At 52.1% G+C, this 23,577-nt stretch overlaps 3 long non-coding RNA genes across 3 annotated transcripts; 1 reads left to right on the forward strand and 2 right to left on the reverse strand.

Annotated features, from left to right (window-relative positions):
* Nucleotides 1-3,079: 3,079 nt before the first annotated feature.
* On the reverse strand, nt 3,080-11,499 carry LOC123568421 (uncharacterized). Its single transcript, XR_006691772.3, has 3 exons — nt 11,347-11,499; nt 10,893-11,071; nt 3,080-3,306 (listed from the first exon to the last, which is right to left on the reverse strand). It is a non-coding gene; the product is annotated as an uncharacterized lncRNA (long non-coding RNA).
* LOC123568422 (uncharacterized) lies at nt 8,411-11,662 on the forward strand. The gene is made up of 4 exons (XR_012422644.1): nt 8,411-8,702; nt 9,285-9,442; nt 9,564-9,776; nt 9,922-11,662. It is a non-coding gene; the product is annotated as an uncharacterized lncRNA (long non-coding RNA).
* Nucleotides 11,663-11,676: 14 nt separating this feature from the next.
* Nucleotides 11,677-16,453, reverse strand: LOC123568420 (uncharacterized). The gene is made up of 3 exons (XR_006691771.3): nt 16,221-16,453; nt 12,543-12,648; nt 11,677-11,851 (listed from the first exon to the last, which is right to left on the reverse strand). It is a non-coding gene; the product is annotated as an uncharacterized lncRNA (long non-coding RNA).
* Nucleotides 16,454-23,577: the final 7,124 nt, after the last annotated feature.

The following is a 23,577-nucleotide window of genomic DNA, read 5'->3' on the forward strand; positions in this document are numbered from 1 at the left end:
CGGGAAACCTTGTATTCCAGGCTTATCTTAGCTGTCTCTGAAGATCTGAGCAGAATTACACTTCTCTTATTCCTCTTTGGAGAATTTTTACTGCTGTGATGATTCCTGTGAAACTGCGTTTCCTGATTTTTTTTCTAAGGAAGAATGGGGGTGTGTGTGTGTGTGTTTTATGCACTGGGACCTGCACCCACACAGGGCCTAGCACTAAGTAAACATTCGTCAAATGAATAAGAAAAAACAAGACCAACATGCATCTGCCATCCAACAGCCGTAACCAATCAAGCAGACAGCATTCGATGCCGGTTTAGGTATTTTCTTTCTTTTCTTTTTCTTTTTCTTTTTTTTTTTTTTTTTTGAGGCAGAGTCTCGCTCTGTTGCCCAGGCTGGAGTGCAGTGGCGTGATCTCAGCTCACTGCAAGCTGTGCCTCCCGCGTCCATGCCATTCTCCTGCCTCAGCCTCCTGAGTAGCTGGGACTACAGGTGTCTGCCACCACGCCCAGCTAATTCTTTGTGTTTTTAGTAGAGACGGGGTTTCACCGTGTTAGCCAGGATGGTTTCGATCTCCTGACCTCATGATCTGTCCACTTCGGCCTCCCAGTTTAGGTATTTTCAATTGCAACCTGAAGTAATCCATTTAACAGTTTATTTATTTAACTGGTGGCCACATCTTTGATTGTCCTCTTGACACACTGAGAACGTGTTCATTCTTTTTTAAAAAAAAATAGAGATAAGGGTCTCCCTCTGCTGACCGGGCTGGTCTCGAACTTCTGGCCTAAGGCAATCCTCTTGCCTCAGCCTCCCAAAATACTGAGATTACAGACCTGAGCCACCATGCTTGGCCAAAAGTGTTCATTCATATAGATGCACCCAGCCCCAGTACAGCGTCAGGCCCAGGATGGCAGGCTTCCTGGAAGAGGTGGGCTTGACCTCAGCCTGTAAAGCTGAGTGGATTTGGCTGGGCAAGACTACAGGGGAGAGCTTAAAATATTAAAATTGTCAGGGAAAGGAGTCTAGACTTGCTCTGTGTGAGCCACTCCTGTTTATACTACAGATGGCCTACCCTCACCCAAATGACTATTTTATACCCTCCCCTGAGTCAAGATGACCCTAGAGAGTAGGCTTAATGAACAATGAGAAAGAGTATCTTGATCCAGAGCCACTGGGATTTTCTTGGGTGTTCCAACATGCAGGCACTGATTGGATCGGATTTGAAATACAATTCTTCCTGGTAATTTATGGAAGGATATTGACTCAAATGCATAATTGTTTCAAGTAATCAGAGCACTTTGCAATTCATTCAGTTAAGAGCTTAACCTGTCATGTGAGTTGTTAAATCACGATTGCAAAGACTGAGGCTTCAGTAATGCTCCCGCTGGACCAAGGATATCATGGACATAACCAAATACCACTGGGGGAAGGGTGTTCTCTGCTTCTCATGGTGCGGGTGTGTGCAGAGGCAGCCAGTTGGAAAGAGATTGTCAGTTGAAAGAGTTCAAGCCTTGATTATTTACTATTGTGTAATTCAGAGAAAACTATTAATTAGCTGAGGTGCTTAGACCTCTAGTCAGTGCCGGCTGTTTCCAATGCATGGCTGGTGATAAATAAGGGCCTTACTCACCGGCTCTGAAATCAGGGGTTCGTAAAGCAACTCACTTTGTGCCTGTGTTCATTGATTCATACACAGCACTTGTTCATTGATTCATTCAACAATATTTATGGAGTGCTTTCTTTCAAGGCCTTTGGAAGGGGTGGATTTCTAAAATATTTAACAACTAGAATGGCCTGGGGAAGAAGCAATTAGAATAAGAAGGTGACGGATCAGAACAGACACTACCTGTAAACGACCAACACACTCTGATTTGCACAGGTGTGATCTCAACCCTGGGGCTGATGATGCAGTAGTGAGCATGAACGACAGCTTACCTTCTGGTGGCCTTGTTGGGAGAGGTCAGTGGGGGCTTCCCAGAAGGGATGCTTCTATGATGAATCCTGCAGGAGCAGAGGGACAAGAAAGGAAGCAGGCACCACTGGGATTCGGGGTGGGCATCACACATACAAAGTATCATAAGCAAGAGAGCCTGCTGGGACTTCGGGAGCCTTCCAGTAGCTGGACGAGGCTGGAAGGAGGTGATGAGGCTGGGAGGGACCAGCTCACGAAGGACCTGGCATGACTTAATGATGATTTGAGACGTAATACCTCAAGCTGATTTGGAGAAGCTAGAGGATTTCTAATCAGGAAACAATTATATCAAACTATCTTTCCAGTGTTTTTGTAACCACAAAGCCCAGATCCGAGCATGCCGTCCATCGTTAAGACGCTTTGGTGGCTCCCTTTGCACTTAGGCTGAATAGCAATAGATTCCTTCTGCATTTCCACCCCACCTGCATGCCTCTCCCTCCCTGCACTTCAGCTCTTCCTTGCTTATGTCCTGCACCTGGGTTGGCTCCTCTTATGTCTACTTCTTTCTACATAGACACAGTAACAGTCTGATCTCTCTTTCTTTTCCCCACACATGAATAATACCTGGTTCTGAACACTGCATCCCTCTACTGGGCCCCTGTGACGGTCCCCTTTACCCTCACATCACCAAATCATGCTCCACAGAAACTAAGGAAGCTTTGAAAGCCCAGATCCAAGCATGCTGTCCATCGTTAAGGTGCTTTGGTGGCTCCCATTGCACTTAGGCTGAATAGCAATGGATTCCTTCTGCATTTCCACCCCACCTGCATGCCTCTCCCTCCCTGCACTTCAGCTCCTCCTTGCTTACCTCCTGTGCCTGGGTTGGCTCCTCCCAACCCAGGGCCTTGGCTCAAGCTGCTCCCCAACCTGAATACTCTTTCCCACCTTCTTCTACTTCCACCTCAGATTGGCATTACTCTTTCTGGGAATTCTTTTGTAACCTCTCTGACTAGGTCAGTTCCTCCCAATAGAACCATTTATAGCAATTTTCATAGTTGCAATTGTATAGCTATTGGTGTGATTTTTAAAATCCGTAACTAATTTTCCAGCAGACTGATACTCACTGAATTCCTGTGCATTAGCTACGTATTGTTTTGTAACAAATTACCCCAAAACATGGCAGCTTAAAACAACAAACATTTATTATCTCACAGCTTCTGCTGGTCAGGAGTTTGAGGGCAGCTTTGCTGAGTGATTCTGAGTCAGGATCACTCATGAGGCTGCAGTCAAGATGTTGGCCAGGGCTACAGTCATCTGAAGGCTTGACTGGGGCTGGAAGATCCACTTCCAAGATGGTCACATGGGCTTCTCCATAGGGCTGCTCACAACATGGCCACTGGCTTCCCCTGAAAACCAGAACTCACAATATCTCTAATGACCTCACTTCAGACATACTACTTCATCATTCCAGAATATTCTCTTGATTACAAAGGTCAACCTAATTCGATGTGGAAAGGGGCTATGTAAGTGCATGAATACAATGAGAAAGGGATCATCCATGGCCATCTCAAAGGCTGCAAATCCCATCTGTCCTTGTTCACTGCTGTATCTTCAGTGCCTCACCCAGGGCCCACCACACTGTAAACATTCAAATAACAATTTTGATAAATGAAAATGGTTTGATTAGATTATTCAATTCAAACAGTGAGGATGGGCACAGTGAGCCTCCCCACCCCTTTTACCATTTCCAGCAAAGTCTCAGCAATAACTAAGTCCCATCTTTTGCCTTGCCTCTCATGGCCCCAAAGACTGAGTATCAGAGTCCTACTCAGAGGATGAAGGGAACACCGTCAGGCCACAGCCCTGGCTGCAGTCAGCTCTGGCCCCACGTGCAACCTTGTCACTGAGTGTGCATTTCCTGAGGATGCTCCCTGGGCAGCTGTTCATGCCTCAGACGTTTGGATCAGAGGAACACCAACTGAGGGAACTGGAAAGCGGTGGCTTCACTTTATTTGCTTGTTCCACGTCAGCTGACTTCCAATGAGGGTGTGTTGAGCTGCACAGACAGCTCTGTCAGGGGCCTGTTTTTGGTGGCCCTGCCGGATTACAAGGCTCCATCACTGAGGAGTGAGGGAAGCAGCTGACACTCCAGCCTACACTCCGGATGTCTCTCTGTATGTGTCTGCCACTGAAAACTGGCTCTTCAATAATGCATGGAGCTATTAGCACCAAGCTGAGGATGACTTGCTCCCTCCCAGCGATCAAAGCTGCCGCTGGGAGCCCAGTCGATGATCAGATTTCATGGGTTCCTTGTAACTGTTGCCCCTTCATATGAGATTAAAATGGACTGTTTCATGTCCAAGGATGAAAGCAGCAAGGATTTGGGAGAAAATCCGGCTTCCCTGATAAATCAAAATGCTTCCATTTCATTACAAATGAATGCATGACACAGCTAATAGCTCCTGTGAGAGGGAATGCTGCGGGACCAGCTGTCTCCACCAGCTTCTCTCAGAGGCTGGGTAAAATGTATAAGATGCTGGACCAGGGAAGCCCCTTGATTTCCTTATGTCTAGGGAAGCCCCTTGATTTCCTTATGTCTAGGGCATCTTCCAGACCATAGAGGCCTGCCACAAATCCCTGGGAAATTCACCTTTATTCTGCAGCATTAGCAAAGTTTGGAGCAATCCCCTCAGAGGCGACTGGGGGGCTTGGAGCCAGGACTGCTGGGGAGGAGGCGGCTGCGGCCAGCAGCTGACATAACATTAATAGCTCCTCACCACTGTGCATGCTCACATGTCCAGTACTTTGCATACAGTAAGTACCTCTAATCCTTGCAGCAACTGCAGTGTATTATTAGATCTTGCTACAGTGAAGAAACTGAAGATCAGAGAGCTGAAGTGATCTTGTCAGGGCCACCCAGCTAAGGAGTGCTGGAGCCCAGAGTGAAAGCCCTGGGCTGTGCTCATGCCTCTGTACCAGCTGCTCCCTCAAGTCCCTCCAGAAGCAAAGACAAATCTAGAAGCAAAAGGGAGAGTCCCTGGAGGAGCCGGCCATTTCAGTTACAGGAGAGGGGTGGGGCGTGTAGTCGACACCACTACGAGAACCCCCTGGTCTGACTTCGGAGGCTTCCCACAGTCAGGCCCAGCCAGCGTCGCAGCCGCCTTTAGTGTCTTCTCCAGGGAGCTCTCTCCTTTCTCGGCTGAGATGCTGATTTCTTCTGGCTGCTGGCTCTGAGCCCCGGGGTGGATCATCTATCCTCTCTGGCCTTGCTTCCATCATCTATGAATTGGAGGTAATGACGCTGCCTTAGTGGCAAGACAGCCCAGGAGCTGCTCGGGCCGCGTAGCACACTGGGATTCTCCTGGCTCATATATCCCAGCGAGTGCCCACCTCAGCCCACCTGCCATGCCCTTCCTTCCTCTGCAGTAGCTTCCCCGCTTCATCTGTGCCCCCACAGTCTGGGACACTCGGGTCCAAACTCCTCCTTTTGAAAGACCTTCCCTCTGTGGGCTTCCCACCAGCCTGCAGCCTGGATGGGCGGGATCTCCTCGTCTCTAGTGTTGTGAGATGAGGTCACATATCACCAGCTTGGCCAGGAGCCACGAGGAGCAGGGTATGGGTCTCTCCACTTCCACCTCCCATCTGTGCCCCCAGATCCCCTATATCTTCCTGGGCATCCAGCCTGAGGCAGGCTGCAGCAGGGCTGATGGTGATTTTGTAGACCTGGCTTCTGAGGGTTGGGTGGTCTCCGAGTCAAAGTACAATCCCCCCATCCATCTCCCTGCCCCAGTGGACGGAAGGACACCTCCTGCAGAACAAGCACAGGCCAAGGAGTCAGAGGCAGGTGCCAGTGGCACCCTCAGAGAAAGGTCCTCCCTGTCCACCTCCCCTGTCCAGGTTTGGACACATCCATGTCCCTGGCATGTCCCTGATAGACCCAGAAGTACAGATGCCATAGGGAGGCTGACCCTCCCAACTGACCCTCTGACCAGATCAGAGCCCTTGAGGGTGGACTATGTCTGGCTCATGCCCACGTGCCTAGGGCCAGCATCGTATCTGTACAGGGAGATGCCCCACGTGTGGGGAGTGTTAGACCCAGTCAGGGGTGGGGGGACCGGGACTGAGGCCTGGCGACATGGTGGGTGGGTTTCTCAGGCAAACTCGGAGACAGGAAAAGCTGGGTTGGCAAGGTGGAAGGGGCTCAGTGATCAGGCTCTGACCAGGGCACTTATAAATACGTGTTTGCAAATCACTGATCTTCGATCCCCCCACCTCAAATTCAGAGACAGCTTGATGTATGCTGTGTGGAGGAGCCATGGCCTAGAGACAGTGCCATCACTAACGCCCGGGGACTTCACATGCACGGCCTCTCCCTGGGACTCGGTTTCCTCACTCGCGCTGGGAGCTGGAGTAGAGGTTCTCTGCAGCTCCCCATCAGCTCCCACGGAATGGCTGTTGTGAAATTCCCTGCACTGTGCCCAAACCTCTAACCACAGGCAGTGGAGGCCCCAGGCCTCAGTGTGCTGTCAGCCTGACGAAAGGTGGCTTTATCCTGCCAGAATTCCCTCCCTCAGTTCTTGCCACCACTCCCGGCTCCTTGTCCACCTGCTGGGCAGTCCTATACCGGGGCCTGTCAGGACGAAGAGCTGCCCGGGCCAGCGGCTCTGCCGAGATCAGGAAGGAATTACTGCAACAACCCATCTGTTTGTGCCTCTGCTTTGGAAGCTACTTGTGCATTGAAGTAAAAGCTTTGGCTCTGTTGTCAGGGACAGTGAAGGGCATCTGTGTCCTTCGATGCTGCGCATATAGGAGCTGGCACCCTGGGACTCTTCAGTGTCCCCTTTGGACAGGGCAGAAGGCCTGATTGAGCAAGTGGCTCTTAGGAGAAAAGTCTAAACAGACATTGAATGAATGTGAATTGTTCCTCTTGAGGCACATGTGGGCTCCAGTTTGCCTTCAGCCAGGACACAGAAAGGAATCTTTGCCAGGAAGGGGACTGGAGCAGGGATTAGGAGGGCCGAGCCTGCTTTGGTGAGCTCCGTGAGCCTGGGCATGGCCTCCACCTTTCCACACCCGGGAAGGTTTGCACATGCTGCTCTCTGGGATCTGGGTCGATGGCTGCATCCGCTGACAGACACTAACAGTTCTAGTCACCCGCCATGGGGAAGAGGCACGATGGCCATCTCTTCCCAGGAGAGCGTTTCAGAGATCACGCTGTGCGGAGTGTGTTTGATGTCTCATGATCCCCTTAGACCGGTGAGATTGGGCTACCTGCATCTGCCTGCCAGGTGATCACTAGCTTCAGCAAGCATTACTTCAGCACTGCCTGCGGGTTCCACGGCAGGTGGGGTATCTTCACACAGTGTTTCATGATATCCTCACAGTCCTCATTATCCCCCAATGACCCAGGTCCTGCTGGACACAGTCCAGGGCTCCCTGCTCCCCCTCTACAGCTGCTGCATCGGCCAGGGACTTCACTCAGCCTGCTCCTCTTTCAGTGTTCAAGATAGAAATGCCAGGTGTGGCAATCTTGTCAGTTCTTCAAGTGTCAGCCAAATGCCCCTTCCTCCAGGAAGCCTGCCAAACTTCTCTCTCCCTGTCATGCATGCCTGTGCTTGCATCCTGGCCATGCCCTTGTCACCTTTGTTGCTGTGGAGTTATTTGTACACCTGACTTTGCCCCCGGAGCTCCCCGGGGCATCAACGCTGAGTCTTTCATTCCCTGGTGACACTCCCTTCCCCTCGGGTACTTGCTAAGTGAATAGGTGAGCGGGGTTGTGGTCTGGCTGGCACCTTCCTCGACACCCAAGACAAGGCATGAGGGGTTAGAGACTTCAAAGTGATCCTTTTAGCCTGCAAGGAGACCACAGCAGGGGATACACTAGATGAAATTACTTAAAACATGAGGAGAGCACAGGGCACAGGAGTGCTTCTCAAGAAAGGGGTTCTGGGGCAGGAGCAGAAGCCGGTGGCAGGGACGAGGGCCATGGGCCGCTGAAATGCTCCCTGCCAGCCCCAGTGCCTGCAGACGACCCCTGCAGCCTGGGGGAAGCCCTGCCTGCCTCCTCACGCCGCCCGCAAACTGCTCGTGGCCAAGGGACTTCAAGGTTTCTCCAGCGGACACCCTTTGTGTCTTGCGAGAGCCCTGTTTCTAAGGGAGAGGCAGCTGACAGCTTGCTGGGAGATTTCTAGAAGAAAGCTGGTGGGGGTGGCTACTGCTTTCTAGATTACTCAGTGTTTTACTGGAAGCACACTGGTAGTTTTGCACAGTCACAGCCAGCACAGCCTGCAGTCACAGAATGTTCTGGGCTCACCCTTTTCTCTGGCGTGGGGAAGTGAGGCTCAGCGCAGAGGCTGTACCCAGAGGCACATGACAGTCTGGGCCCAGGCCAGGGCTCAATGAGGAGCCAGAGCGTCCCGGCCTGCCTGGACTCCAGCCGGGACCTCCCACGCGAGACTCATTCATCTACGCCCAGGATTCTCAAGGAACCCTGGCCCCAGCCTGCTCCCTGTTACATACTAAGCCCCAAGCTTACCCATGCCTCCTGCCATGGGGACCAGAGAATGTGAAGACCACCAGGGAGACCCGCCCTGGAGACCATGGTGTGCTGCTGACTCAGGGTGAGGCGGTTCCCTGAGGAGGGAGCGAGCCCCAGCCACCCACAGGAGTGTCTTCCAAGGAAGTGGAGGTGTAGGGAGACCAAGGCAAGCCCTGAAGAGTACCAGGTGTGGAGAAGGACAGAGAGGAGGGTCCACATCTGGGCCTCTTCTGGGATGCGTGTGGTCTCTCCAGGGACAAAGCTGTGAGTGAGGAACCATGTGATGGAGTGTGGGAGAAGGGGTGGGGGGCTCTAAGGAGGCTCAGCGGGTACCCCGGGGCTGCTGTCTTCCCAGCATGACTCACCGGGGCTTCTCCTCCTGCACCCAGCCCTGCCCCTCCATCTGCAGATCTTTGATCTCACAAACATACTCGGTGCCCTTCCAGAGAATGACATCACCAAATGTGCCCTCTGTCCTGTCACTTGGAGCTCCTGGAAGCTCAGAATGTCCCTCAGTCTGGACACTGCCCCTGGCCTGGGGAGCTAGATGTGCCCCCCCTCCCCTTCTGCCCTAGTGCAGAGGAAAGAAGACCAAATCTGGAGTCAGCAGACATAGGAGTCTAATCCCTGGTTCTGACACATCTAGGCAGTCATTGCCTTAGCCACACTCAGCCTTAATCTCCTGATCTGCAAAATGGGGAGAACCACACTAACCTTGCAGTTTGTGGTGACTCAAGGAAACCCACGTGAGAAATGTCTGGCACTGTGCCTGGCATGTAGTAGGTGCTCACTAAATACTCATTTACAGTTTTTTTCCCCTCCCTGTCCTAACCTTTTTTTCTCCAGTAAGTGACTGGGGACAGAAGTCCACTCTAAGAACCTCTGCCTGCCCTCAGATCTCCGTGGCAAGTGAGGGCTACATGACCCCTTTGTGCTGCGAAGGCGCATCTCAGGACACTGACCTGCATGTGCCCAGGCTCATGGTGTCGGCAGAGAAACTGCGGGTGAGACCTTTGTGAAAATGGACACCCAGGTGACCGGGAAGGGGAGGGGCCCCAGGAGGAGGGAGAACCAAAGGTCCTCACTGTTTGTTATTCCACCTGTTTGTTTTCCCCTAATCTCCAGCCCACAGGGAGCTGCCACACTTACCCTGACTTCCCCAGCGGGCCCAGCTCAGGAGCAGAGGCCGAGCAACACAGGCTGATCAGGCCACCATCACGGTTGGCCTCTGTGCCCAGGGGGTCCCTGCAGCCACCATCAGGAAAGCTCCCACCCTGGGGACACAGTCTCTCCTGCCTCCTGTTCTTCCTGGGGTCAGAGACTTGCTCCTGATCAAGGGTAAGCAGGTGCATGGGCTGGTGCCACTAGCTCGGTGCAGTGGCTCCCCTCTGCTCCCATGAAGGGCCTGAGAGGTATTTCAGGGCTCTGAGCATGGACTCAGCCAAACACTTGGGCAGGAGGGTTGGTATCTTGTTGCCTTCAGGGCTTGGAGTGAGAGAAAGAGGACCTGACAGACCCGTGGGAGACGAGCATGAAGACAAAGCAATGACCCCAGATAGGCCAGTCGCAAATGCCGGGAGAGATCCGCGGACCCTGGAGTTTCACCTGGACCTTGAGAGACAGAATTTGAATATTGCGGAGATTAATGAAACAAAACACCACAGGAGCAAAGGCCTGAGTGAGGCTGGCCCTCTGGGGCTGCTGTATCTGGCCAGCTGGTGGGCATGGAGGGCCCACCCCACGGGGGAAGCCAGGCAAAGAAAGAAGGCTGGAGGCGGCCGGAAAAGAAGCAGGTGTCAGGCGACGTTTGAATTGATTTTCAGCACTAGGGAGCCAGCTCCGATCAGGGAGTGGCGTGAGCAGAACTGCCTTCTGGAGAAGGCCTTGAAACCACCTTTTCAAAAATGGTAACAGTGAGAAAACTATGACAGTGAAAGAGATCTCAGCTAACCTACCCCCAATCTTCCCTTTCCCTTCGTTATTCCTGGGCTATTGGGCCAAGCAAACTTTGGAAGACATGTAGGCTGTAGTTTAAATGATAACAGGCCTTGTCCCCAAAACTCAGCCACTTTTGTAAAGCTATTGAGAGGCCATCAGGCTTGGGGGAGGAGAGGACCCTGACTTCTGCAAGGGGCAGGACTGTCAGCCGTGTTGCTGGAGGTCAGAAGACATGCGACTTCCCTAATTACTCCTGCAAATAACGCCAGTGTTGTGAACCTAAGATTGACCTTCTGAGGTACCTTTTCAGGCTTTGTGCATGTCTGACACCCATGGCTCCACCCCACGTGGACCCGCCAACCTTGCCCCTGTGGCCCCACGTAGAAGTGATTCAGCACCCAGGAGGACAGCTTCGACCCCCTAAGATTTCATCTCCGCCCAACCAATCAACAGCAAGCACCTGTTACCTGGCCACCCCCAACCCTTCCCCCAAACTGCCTTTGAAAAACCCCTAACCTGCAAGCTTTGAAGATGATTTCAGTACTAACTCTGTCTCCCACATGGTGAGGCGGGCCTCGGGTCTGTTAAATTCTTTCTTTACTGCAATTCCACGACCTTCATTCATGCAGTGGGCAGGAAGAACTCCTCCAGTGATTACAGCCTGGGGTGCAGGGTCCGGATGGACGGAGCAGCACCTGGAGAGGACCATTAACCCTCTGTCATCCATGTGTGGCTAGATGAGCAATGCAGCCAGACCCACGGCCGTATCTGCCTGCAGGACCCACCTAAGTCCTCAGCCACAGACACAGGTTTCTAAGCCAACCCAGAGGGGATGCAGAGCCTTCCCTTTGGAGAGCCAAGATTCTGCTGAACCTAGGAAGGTACTGAAACACCAGCAGAGAGCTCACGGAGCAGCCATGGCCAGGGCTCAGGCACTGCCTGCGGCCCACCCTGGAGCTCCCATGCCCACCTGTCTCATCTTTCCGGAACTGGCCCGCCTCTGCAGAGTTGGCAGCAGCTCCTCCTGCCAGCTGAGAGCCAGCTCCAGGCCTCCTTGGATTTTCCCAGGCAGAGCCCAAGGCCCAGGTGCCAAGTCCGAGTCCCAGTTCTTCTTGGCAGGCCCGGCCCCTGTTTGTCTTTGGGTTTTTTAACTTTTTATTTTGGAATCATTACAGACAAGTTCCAACGATAGTACAGAGAGTTCGTTCCCATGTACCCTCACCCAGCTTCCACTAATGTTAACGTCTTACATAACCATGGTACACTTGTAAAAGCAAAGAAATTAACATTGGAACGATACTATTAATTGAACTACAGCTTTTATTTGGATTTTACCAGTGTTTTCTTAAGGGACATTACATTGTCATTTTTCTTGTCTAGGCCCAATCCCGGTTGCCACATTGTATTTAGTTGTCACTTCCTTTGGTCTCCTTTCACCTGGGACAGCTTCTCAGGGTTTCATTGCTTCTTATGACCTTGACAATTTTTTAAAAAAATTATGATAAAATAGATATATAACATGAAAGTTGCTATTTTAACCATCTTTAAGTGTATAATTAAGTGGCAGTAATTGCATTCACAATGTTGTGAAACCATCATCACTATTTCCAAAAGAGAAACTCTGCCCATTAACCAGTAACTCTCTACTCTCCTTCTCCCAGGTACCTCTTTTTTTTTTTTTTTTTTTTTTTGAGACAGAGTCTTGCTCTGTTGCCCAGGCTGCAACGATCTTGCGACCTTGGCTCACTGCAACCTCTACTTCCCGGGTTCAAGCAATTCTCCTCCCTCAGCCTCCTGAGTAGCTGGGATTACAGGTGCCTGCCAACATGCCCAGCTAGTTTGTTATATTTTTAGTAGAGACAGGGTTTTGCCATGTTGGCCAGACTGGTCTCAAACTCCTGACCTCAGGTGATCCACCCACCTTGGCCTCCCAAAATGCTGGGATTATAGGTGTGAGCCACCGTGCCCGGCCCCAGGTACCTCTTAAGAGGCTTAGAGGAGCCCCCACCCCAGCCTCATGCCCAAGAAAGAGGTCTTGTTGTTTCTGGCCAGAATCAGTCCTTCTAGACCCCAGAGCTACACAAAGAAGCCTGCAGGAGTCGCTCCCTTCCTTGTGGTGTCCATGGAGGGCACCAATACTTGATCCTTAGCAAAATGCATACTCACTAAGGGTAGAGAGAAGTAGGAAGCCCGCATCCTGCCCCCTTCTCCTGTGTTGGCTTTTGTTTGTTGGTTGGTTTGTCTTCTGAGACAGGCTCTTGCTCCGTCAGGGCTGGAATGCAGTAGAGCAATCACGGTTCACTGTAGCCTCCACCACCCCCTCACCCGGGCTCAAGTGATCCTTGGGCCTCAGCCTCCCGAGTAGCTTATGCACAACCACACCCAGCTAAGTTTTAATTTTTCTTATAGAGACTTGGTGTCCCTGTGTTGCCCAGGCTGGTCCTGTATTGGCTTTTTAACAAAGGCTGAGACACCTTAGACATAGCTTCTGACAGCTCCCTGGCTAAAGTCTGAACACCCAGCACTAGCATTTCTCTTTGTGGGGTCAGTGTGGGGCTCTCAGAGGAGTCTACCCAGGCAGAGAACCCTAGACAGAGGTGCCCACTGCCCACCGGCCCCAGCTCTTATCACCGTCATGGTAGTCATGCAGACGAGAGTATCGCTCTGCATAACTGCAGTCCCACATTGGGGATGCCATCCTCAACAGGCTGTCTCCAAGGGCACACTGGACACAGAATGACCTCAAAGCCAGGGGTATGAGCCCACAGCCCACGCCATGCGGGCCTCTGCCATCTTGTAACAGGCATGGGACAGCAATGTGCCTGGCTTGCTGCCCCCAGGGCCACAGCCTTCTGGCCAACATCAGCAGGCTCAGCCCTGCCACAGATCCGGGCACTCAGGATCCGGGCGCCCATTGCCAGACTCCTGTCATCGGTCTCCAGCCACCTGTCCAGACACTCGTGCACCCCGATGGGACGTCCGTACTTGCTGCTTCCTCCCCTTTCCCTTACAAAATATCCTTCTATAACTCTTCATGGCAGCAAACCTTTTACCAGTCTATGCAGAGCCTGTTTTTCTCTGAATCCAGTTTAGCTTTCCCAGTAACCAGGATGGTTGGTCATCCTATTTCCCAGCCTCTGCACCTACCGATCCCCACCAGGAAAGCCCAGATTATTCACACCTCCACGTAGCCATCCCTCCTGACCTCCAGCCTTCATAAATGCTGTTCCCTCCACCTGAATGTCCTTCCTCATCTTTGACTATCAAAAGCCAATGCAGTGTTCAAGTCCGGCTTCTCTGTGAGGGCTTCCCGGTCCCCGCCTTGGAGTCAGAGCTCCCTCCTCCCTCCCCCTGGGCTCACTTTGAAGCTCCAAAGGGAAGGGCCTCAGGGCTGGAGCAAGGCATGGATCCCCCTGAGTGTGCAAAGTGTCAGAATCAGTAACTGGCACAGCTCCAGCTGCCTCCCTCTCCTCACCCAATAGTGAAGAGCACGAGGGCAGACACAGCTGGTTTTACCCTGTTACACATCAGATGCTCATTAATGCTGTATTCCCAACCTCCTCCAGTGGTGTTTGCCGGCCCCTCGGGCCTCGTGTTGTCGCTCTGGCACCCTGGGGGCTCAGGTGGAGCCACGGCCAGGACAGGTCTCACCATTGACAAGAGCACTCAAGCTCCCAGATGGACTCCCGCCCTGTCCAAGCACTACAGCCTGGACTGGGGCCGACCTGCGTCCAATGACCCACAGTCCATCCCCGCCTTACCTTATCCATAGGAGCCATTTGACAAGCTCTTGTTGAACAAATGCTACAAATGAGCGCATGGGCTGTGTCCTGAAGGTGATTAATGGTTTACTAGAGGTGTGGGAGAGTGGATGTATGCAATGGGAGACTGGGCTAGGTGGTTGCGGGCAAGAAAGGTGCCCTCTAGCACCCTGGATACAAGAGCAGACTGCAGACAATTGGTGGAAATGGTAGCAGGAGGAGAAGTCCCCAGGTGAATCTTTGGGGCCCTGCTCAAGTGGGGAGGCCCACAGGCTCTCAGGAGGGAGCGCTCTCAGCCCCAGAGGGCTGCTGGTAGCAAGGGTTAAGAACCACTCCTTGGCTGGGCGCGGTGGCTCACGCCTGTAATCCTAGCCCTTGGGGAGGCCGAGGCAGGCGGACTACCTGAGCTCAGGAGTTCGCGACCAGCCTGGGCAACACGGTGAAACCCAGTCTCTACTAAACTACAAAAAAATTAGCTGGGCATGGCGGCATGTGCCTGTAGCCTCAGCTACTTGAGAGGCTAAGGCAGGAGAATTGCTTGAACTCAGGAGGCAGAGGTTGCAGTGAGCCGAGATCGTGCCACTGCACTCCAGCGTGGGCAACAGAGAAAACTCCGTCTCAAATAAAAAAGAAAAAAAAAAAGAAAGAAAGAAAGAACCACTCCTCAAGCAGCCAGCTTGGGACAGGTAGCGGGAGTGGCCAGCCAGAGGCCAGGAATGGGTCCCGCACATTCCTAAGTCAGCAATTTGGCTTTAGGGGAGAAGGCATGTGCAGTGCAGAGGAAGGGTGGAAGAAACAGATGCATGAGGGAAACTCCCGTCCCAAGCCAGAAGGGGCAGCTGCAGCCCACATCCCAGCAGGACAGGGAGGGGTAGACAAGGCTGGGTCGGGCTGGCGCTGCAGAGAGCCAGTGGCGTTGAGGTGGCCCCACCCTAGGGCAGGAAGACAATACCAGGCAGGGCAGGGCAGTGGTGGGTGACCCCGGCTGAGGTCCAGATACCCCTGCTTCCTTTTGGGAGACAGCTTTCACAGCACACCTCAGCATCTGGTGGGGCAAACAATGGAGGCTTCTGGCAGCCGCAGAGAGCAGAGCGTGGTGAGAGGCATGGACAGCTCCCCACCAACCCCGTGAAGCTGAATTGGACGGAATACAGGGCTGGGGTGAGGTGAGGACCCCCTGAGAGTGCAAAATGTTAGAGCCAGTAACTGCCACTGATGGCGATGGAGGTAGAGCTGGGGGCAGGGGAGTGGGGACTGATGGCAGCAGCCATTGATTCTACAGCAGTCCCTGAACTGTGCACTTCACTTGCATTCATTCAACAAACATTTACCGGAGGCCAACTGGGCACCAGGGATAGAACAATGAACCGCGTAAATGTGACCCCTCTGTCTTCTCAGTTTTTCTCCCCTACCCTGGCACATGAGGCCAGCATTATTATCCTTACCTTAAAAATCAAGGAATTGAAGCTCAGAGAGATGGAGGTGGTGGGGACACTCAGCTGTGTGGCAGAGAGGTTTCCACCCCTGCCAGACTGTCCTGGGTGTGCCTCCACCTCCCATACCACAGGGCCTGTCAATTCCTCCCAGCTGCCAAGGATCCAGGGACCCTCCTCTGAAATTCTGAAACTGTCAAGGCCAGAAGGTGGCTGTTCCCTTGCAGTTTCTGGGAGGATGTGAATTGCAGCAAGCCTGTGACACAGGGACCTCCCAACACGTATGCCACCCTCCTGGTATCTCCCCTAGACGCCCAGCACGGTTGCTTTTTGAGAAAGTTTTATTATGTGTGGAAGTTAAAGGAGCTGTATTATACTTTTTCCTGGGGCATTTGTTGAAGGAGGAAGATCCATTTTACAGATGAAGAAAGTGAAGCCAGGAGGACAGATTAGTTAGCTCAGCCTCACACAAGCAGACAAAGCTTGGGCCAGAGCCTGAGCCCCCTGCTCCCAGCCCAGGATTCTCTGCCAGACACCAGGCAACCAGCCAAGCGTGGCTGTGCCCTCTCTGCCCTTCTCCTGTTCCAGCCCCTCCAAGGCTCTGAAGGCCTGACCTACTTCAGATTCTATCCCCAGCGGCTCGCTCTCACCTCTCTCCACAAGGGTTAGCAATGCTGCCTTTCCAGGGTTCCCCTCCTGGTCTGGAGATGGGAGAGGGAGGCCTCGTTCCCTGCAATGAAAGAACTGTCCAGGGTCCATGCCAAAGGCAGGCCGGTTCTGGGGCTCTGGCTCTTTTAGGCTCTCAGATCCCCCAGGTGGGTGCAGGAAGCTACTCCCCAGGTTGTGCCTCAGCAGAGCACACTCCTGAGGGTGCCTGTCCCACCTCAACAGCCCCAGAGAAAGGGTCACACCACCCCACCTTCCCTGTTCTCACAACTCGGAAATGATAGGGAAAAAACCCTCCAGTTGGCATCCATTCTAAAAGCAGTTCTGTTTTGTGCTCCTTTCCTGTTGAGAATAAATAGCAACATAACATTTGAACAGAAGGATGGGAGTGATTTCCACGTGGGCCCCTTACCCAGCGAGATAAGAAATAATTAATTGCTCAGATACCGTGAGGGGAGTGTCCCGGAGCCTCCTGCAGATGCCCTGACAGCGCCTGTACCTACTGTTGGCGCCATGTCCCAGGAATTGTGTCCTCCCTGTCGTCGTTGCCCAGTAGGTTCTTGGTGGGTAGAACACGATGCCTGTGGGGAGTGGGGAGGCCCCTGGTCCATCCCAAAGGTCTCCCCAGAACCCAGGGGCGTAACAATCTCCAGACAGCTCCAGGCAAGAACGTCTGGTCATCCTGGCAATAACTGCCTTGCTGGCACCTACACTCTGCCCACAACCAGAGGGAGTGTCCTAAAAACATACACTTCATCAAGCCCTCTCTCTGTGAAATGCCCTTAGGAACCCAATCAGGGCTGGGCATGGTGGCTCACACCTATAATCCCAGCACTTTGGGAGGCCGAAGCAGGCAGATCACTTGAGGTCAGGAGTTCGAGACCAACCTGGCCAACACAGAGAAACCCCGTCTTTACTAAAAATACAAAAATTAGCCAGGTGTAGTGGCACACGCCTGTGGTTCCCAGCTACTCAGGAGGCAGAGGCATGAGAATCGCTTGAACCCAGGAGGTGGAGGTTGCAGTGAGCCAACATCATGCCACTGCCCTCCAGCCTGGGTGACAGAGTGAGATTGTGTTTCCAACAAAGGAAAAAGATCATGTTCAGATGGAAAGGTCTGGCTGGAGAGGCACTTCATGAACCGGGCCCCGTTTAGCTTCCAGCCTCAATCCCAGCTCGTTTGCAGATGCCATTGTCTGTGCCCCAGTGCTGTTGTACAGGCTGTTCCCCTGCTAGGCTGACCTTATGTCCTATACTCATCTCCTTCCCAAGAGCTGTCCCTGCACCTGGCCTGTTCTAGAGACCTCTGCTAGGAGCTCCAAGGGTACTCTGTCACTTTGCAGCCACAAGACCTCATAAATGTACTATTTCACACAGTGACACAGCAGCTTCTCACAGGTAGTCCATTCGTGACACCTGGAAGCTTCACTGATGTACTACAAGAGCCATGACTTACTGAGGCCCACAAGTTTGGGCTTCTCTAAGGGAAAGGACATATTTGATGCCACTGTAGGTCCCTAGCATAGCACCAGGAACAAAGTAGGTGCTCAGTAAATGTTGATTGAGGCCAGGTGTGGTGGCTCACACCTGTAAACGCAGCACTTTGGGAGACCAAGGTGGGCAGATCACTTGAGCTCAGGAGTTTGAGACCAGCCTGAGCAACATGGTGAAACCCTGTTTCTACAAAAATACAAAAAATAGCCAGACGTACTGGCATGCACCTATGATCCCAGTTACTTGGGAGGCTGAGGCAGGAGGATTGCTTGAGCCTGGAAGGCGGAGGCCGCAGTGAGCCAAGACTGTGCTACTGCACTCCAGTCTGGGAGATGGAGTGTTTATTGAAAAAATAAAAGAATGTATGAACAAAAGTCCATACACTTGAGACATCAATCTCTTTTTCTCATGTTACAGCTAAATTCAGGAGTGGGATGGGCTCCATTTCCTAAGAAGCACTAAAATATCACCACAGTGTAAAGAGAGAGAGAGAAAAAAGTATATCCAACAGGCCCCTTTTTAAGGATGAAACTGCATATTTTGCAAGGAATATTTTAATGAACTACTTGGGGTGGATCAAGATGCAAAAGATGGCTATTCCCTTGGCTTCTAAGGAGACTGAGCCCATTTAATTGGAAGGCTTTTGCTTTGTTGAGTGAAGTTTGTAGGTTCAGGCTTGGAGTCAGGGTGCTCAAGATCACAGAGAAGACTCTCTCTGCCCTTCCCCGACACCACCCTCAAACTGCCAGACCAAGACACCCCATGTCTTGCCATTGCCCCCAGCCAATTCCACCAGGTCTTCAAGGCCCAACTCCCAGGCCACCTCCTCCACGAAGCCTTCCCTGATGTCTGGATGGAAATGTCTAAGTCTCCATCCTTGCTCTCCCTTCTGGCTCTTATGCCAGGCTGTTGATGCCTCAGGCCTTGCATTGCTAGAGGGCAAGGCTGTCTCCTTCACCCTTCTGCCCACAGAGAAATAGCACAGGACCTGGCAGAGATACCAAAGGGAGTGGGATTTACTGAAGGAATTGCTGTCTGTTTGAATGAACCACACAGTATGAGAGGTAGGGGGCTGGCAGGAAGTGGAGGTGCCCCCCGGGGGGACATGGTGGCTTGGTTCTGGGCCTGGCTTCAGTGAAGAGGACATGGGACAGAAGACACCAGCATTTTTGTACTTCCTGCCTAAGGCTTATTAGATGTTACTTTTTAAAGAGATGTTCCATGGTTAAGTAAATATGGGAGATACTGGGTTAAGTCAGGCTAACTAGGTACCTTTAGAACGGAACTACTCAGTATGTATGCGTTGTGGATCTCTATGAGTGGACCAGGCTATACAATGTTTCTCAGACTTAGTTGACATGGAACCCCTGGTTCAAGCAATTCCTTGTTCCATGGAATACACTTTGGGAAATAGTGGAGAATACTGTCAAATCTAGGTGCATTTTAACAGTCTTCTTATTTTGCAGTGGGGGAGATAGGATCCAGAGGCGTGCTAGCAGAATCAGAGCAGAACCCAGGATACCTCCATCTCACCTTGACCTCAAAAGATTGCCCAGAGTGACAGAGTCCTTCAGAGTCTTCAGGCCAAAAGGATTAAGATAGCGATGTGACCTTAGAAGAGTCTCAGCTCCACCTGCCCAGCCCATGGTGTCCCTAGGCAAGACCGGGGTCACAATCTGAGTCCTAGACCCAGTTGGGTGCCCATTTGGAGGGCTGCAGGGGTTGGCATGGAGATTTCAGAAGTCTACTGCTCTTGGTTCATAGGATGGTGGCAGGAAATAAGACAATTCTCAGATCATTGCCTTGACCATCCTAGTAGAGCTGAAGAGGGGTGTGTGTGTGTAGGGGCTGTTGTGTGTCTTGGCCTTCCTGAAGTTCTCCTTCTCTCCAGGGCACTTGAGAGGCTGGACAGGGATAGACTGCTCTTCAGTAATAGGCTGGCATTTTTCTTTGCTGTGTTGTGACATCTCTTGGCTATAATATCTGGTGGCCCCTTATGTTACCTTCTGTGAGAGAAGGGAGAGGGAAGACCTTACACCCACCCAGAAAACTCTCTGGGACCCATTCTAGAAAGCCTATTGAGGGCAGGATGTGAAGGTCTCCCGTGGGCAGCGTGGGCAGCCCAGAGGCCCCACAGCAGAAGGCGGTTGAGCCAATCATGACGTTGACGCAATAGAATCCTAGGTAACCAGTGACAGGCTGCAACAGGGAAAAGGCGGTCCCCCACCAGGAAGCACAGCGAGATGGTTAAACATGCAGGCTCTGGCTAACCCTTGGCAGTGTGACCATGGGCAAATATTAAACCCCCTACTGCCTTAGTTTCCCCATGGAGACAAGCAGATCATAATGATGGTTCCTATGCTCAGGGTTGTTTAGCAGATTAAATCCATTCACTCCTCTGAACTGTGTCTGACATGTGGTAAGCGTCTTGCATGGCCGCCTCACGTACAGGCCCTGGAGCCTCAGGGCGGGCGAGGACCCCAGTCCTGCCACCGTCTAGCTGAGTGGCCTTGCAGAAGTTGCATGATCTTCCCCATATCTGTTTCCTCAGCTAGAAAATGGGATGATTAGGTGCCTGTAGAGTCATTGTTAGGCTTCGCTGAGTTAATTCTTATAAAGTGCTTGGACCCATGCCCACGACACTATAAGCAGTGTTGTAAGTTTATCAGTGACACAGGGAAATGAGGATACAAAATAATATGAAGTGAAAAAAAAAATCATCAAAAGACAAAATAGCCCAGGCTCTGTTTCTCAGGCCACATGAGCTGATTCCAGAAGTCTCTGGAGTTGAGCCAAGGTGAGGCAGAGGGCAAGGCAGGCAGAGTCACCCTCGCAGGCCTTAGCTTCAGTCCTGGGGAAAGCCACACATACTGGCACTCTGCTTACCAAGGGTGGTTCACCACCCATCCCCTAAGCCACCACCTCCCCAGGCCCAGGGGCAGGCTCCCTGTTGTAAACCCCAGGGCTCTGAGCACTGATTCCAAAGCACCTTTACCATGTTCCCCAGGGGTGCTATGGGCTGGAAACTTCTGCCTCAATGTCTGAGAGTTCCTGGGGAGTATCAGATGAGCCCCCAGTCCAGTGAATTCAAACCTTCAAAGTATGGACTTTAATAAAGGACCAAAAGTCAGGTTAAAGGGATGTAGTTAGAGTCCCCTATTTATTGGTTCTTTTTTCTTTTTTTTTCTGTAAAGTTTCAAATCTCCCCTTTGTGATCTCTTGTTTTCTCTGTCCCCAACTGGATGTGCAGTCTCGAAGGGATCCTACGCTTCTTGAATGAGGATTTGACATCTGGCAGAGGTCTTTATGAGCACATTTATGATCATCCTTCAAAGTAACCACATGAAATGGGTCACGGGCTTGTTCTCTTTTAGCAGACAGACGGGTTGAGTCACCACAAGATGCTGATATGGTTTAAATGTGTGGATATATATATACACACACACATACACATGTATATATCAATCAAGCTATACTTATCCCCAATAACAGAGAGGAAAAAGATATTCTTAGAATAAGAGTTGCATATTTTGGAAAACTTACCATGTGCCAGAGACTATTCTAATTATTTTATATAAACATGTCTCATGTGGTTTTCAAAACAACTATAGGAGATAACTATTATTATTACTTTTAACAAATGAAAGCAAACCTCAGGTTAAGTGACTGGCCCAAGGTCACACAGCAAGCAGTGACAGAGCTAAGTTATGCTGGCTCTAAAGACCATGTGTTATCAATTGTGTCCTCCTGCCTTCTTACGAAATGGAATCCATATCGAACTGCTAAGCCTTGTTTTTAGCAAATAACATGACTGTTTGGGCTGTGGGCTTAAGGAACAGTGGGTTCGGGGGCAAAGGTCATCCTCTAATACTGCTTTGTAATATTTCTCCCAGAGAAAGACTCTGGAGCCAGGCAGATCTGGATCCAGATTCCAATTCTGCCACTTCCTAGCTGTGTCCTCTCACCGGGCTCTCAGTGGCCTCCCCGGCCCGCATGCTCAGTGGAGTGTCTGGATGGCCCCGCAGGCCTTGTCCAGATCTGCTGGGCGACACAGTGCCTGGCTGTGCCCTGCTCCCGTGCTTCCTCTGAGGAGAGCAGGTCATGGGTATCAGCTTACATGAGCCCTTTGGCTGCATGGATCAGGTGTAAAACAGACAGAGCCGAAGAATTTAAACTGAGATGTCAATTGTGGGGCAGGATTACTCAGAGCAGCCATCACCCATTAGGCCAGAACACCTTCGTTTAAGTAAACCAACATCCCGGGGGACAGTGCCTGTTGAGTAAGCAGATGAGAGCCCTTCACTAGTGCTGAGTCCTCAGGCCTGCTGGGGACACCCCACACCTGCCCCTGCAGGAGAGCAGTGTCCAGGAGCAGGCACCTCAGATCCATCCAAGTCACACAGGGAGGCCAGCAGGGCAGCGGGGACACTGAATGCTCTCCGCATCCTGAGGTCCCTGACCTCATAGGCTGGAGGGGAGCATTTGCTTTGTCCTGTGGAAAGTCCCCAAGTGGACGGGCTAACAATTGATTCCAGTTGCACCCACGCTGCTGACTCTGGCCACGTTTCCTATACTTCCGTTCCTGTGATCCATCTCTTGCCCCTTCCAGATCAGACAGTGACCTCCCGGGCCTCCTGGGGATACAGTTGTCCTCCCTGCACTCAGATCTGGAGCTGCTGCTTCCTAGCGGAGGAGTCAGCCTGCCGAGCAGGGCTGTTGTCAAGCCCTTAGCCCTCCCCACCTCCGCCTCTGCCCGCTTTCCTGTCCCAGCTGTAGGCCTCTCTGGGGACTCATTTAAACTGAAGACAATTGCCTCAGATAAAGAACAACTGGTCTCCTCCCTACGTGGCTAAAATTATCAAAAACCAAACAGGGCGTTGCTGACCTCAGCCTTCCCCAGCCTTTCTCCCGCCCTGGTCCACTTGAATGTCCCTCTGGGAGCTTGTGACAGCTGCCTACGTGGGACCCCACACAGAAACGGGGCTGAAGAAGGCAGACCCAGCCTCTCAAGGCATTCAGTCCCTGCACTGTCTGCAGCCAAATCCCAAGATAGAGCCAGTCTGCGTGGTTCCCTGGCCCCAGGCTTCTCGGAGTTCCTCCGCCAGCCCAGGAGGCTGAGCTGCGCTGCCTGCATTTCCTGGCTTCACATCACGTACACATAGAGCTTGGGGCCGGGGCAACCATGGCATGGAAGCCCAGACCACCTAAATTCTTCCTTAGGACCACCAGTGCCATTGCCTCAGCCACAACCCCTTGAGACTGCTCCTGGACCAGCGTGGCGACTGGTCCCACAACCATCTCCATGCCTGCTTCCTCTTCCCCATTGAAGCCTCTCAACATCTGTCATTCTTGGTGTTAGATATATCCCAGCTCCTGTATTATTCCATTGCATCCAGAATGCCTTGAGGAAGGAATATCATAGTCCCCTTTGTTTTAACCCCCTCTTCCCAGAGAGATGTGCTCAGGAGTAGGTGCCCAACAGGAAGTGTTTGATCAAGAGCTTATTTGTCCCTCCAGGAGATATTCAAGGAGAGCCCCCATCCAGACCCCAAGAGAGAAGAGCTACCATGTCTCACAGGGCTCACAGCCCGTCACCCACATCATCCCACAGAGGGCGGGGATTATGCCCAGTTTGCAGAAGGGTTGGCAAAGGCCAGGGAGGGGAAGTGACTGCCTCCGCTTACATGGACCCAAGACTCACTCCAGGTCCCCTGACCTCCCGCTGAAAGCTCTTTGCACCAACTCTCCTGGCCCCAGCTGGTCCAGCTCACCAGAAGTTAGGCAGGGATGGGAGGAGGCTGGGCAGGGGGACATGAAAGGCAAAAGTAGCAGTCCCCTCACATGGGA

This window comes from Macaca fascicularis, chromosome 13 (genome assembly GCF_037993035.2).
Source record: "Macaca fascicularis isolate 582-1 chromosome 13, T2T-MFA8v1.1".
NCBI lineage: Eukaryota > Metazoa > Chordata > Mammalia > Primates > Cercopithecidae > Macaca > Macaca fascicularis.